This window comes from Arachis ipaensis, chromosome B10 (genome assembly GCF_000816755.2).
Source record: "Arachis ipaensis cultivar K30076 chromosome B10, Araip1.1, whole genome shotgun sequence".
NCBI lineage: Eukaryota > Viridiplantae > Streptophyta > Magnoliopsida > Fabales > Fabaceae > Arachis > Arachis ipaensis.
In genome coordinates, this window is record NC_029794.2 from 6,694,521 (window position 1) to 6,694,905 (window position 385).

The window sequence follows — 385 nt, forward strand, 5'->3', positions numbered from 1 at the left end:
TAGTTATTTTTAGATATTAATATTGTTCATTTTTTCTCTCTTATAAATATAACGTTTTTTTATTGAGTGTTGAAATTTATATTTTATATGTACATACAAATAGTTATAACAAATATTTTTTTTTTAAATTGCACCAAGTTTTAATATATAATATTATAAACACATTATATAGCTAAGAAACAATTGGCTCAATGCTAAAGAGGCATGCTAATAAGGTCTGCATTTTAGCTGTGGTTGTTCGATTTTTATAACTACGCACTAAATATTCAAACCTAAATACTACATCATAAACGTAATATTGCGACAGTTTTGACAGAATTTAGCGATAGTTGAAATAACCGACACTAAATCTATTTATACGACAAATTTATTTTGTGATCGTTTA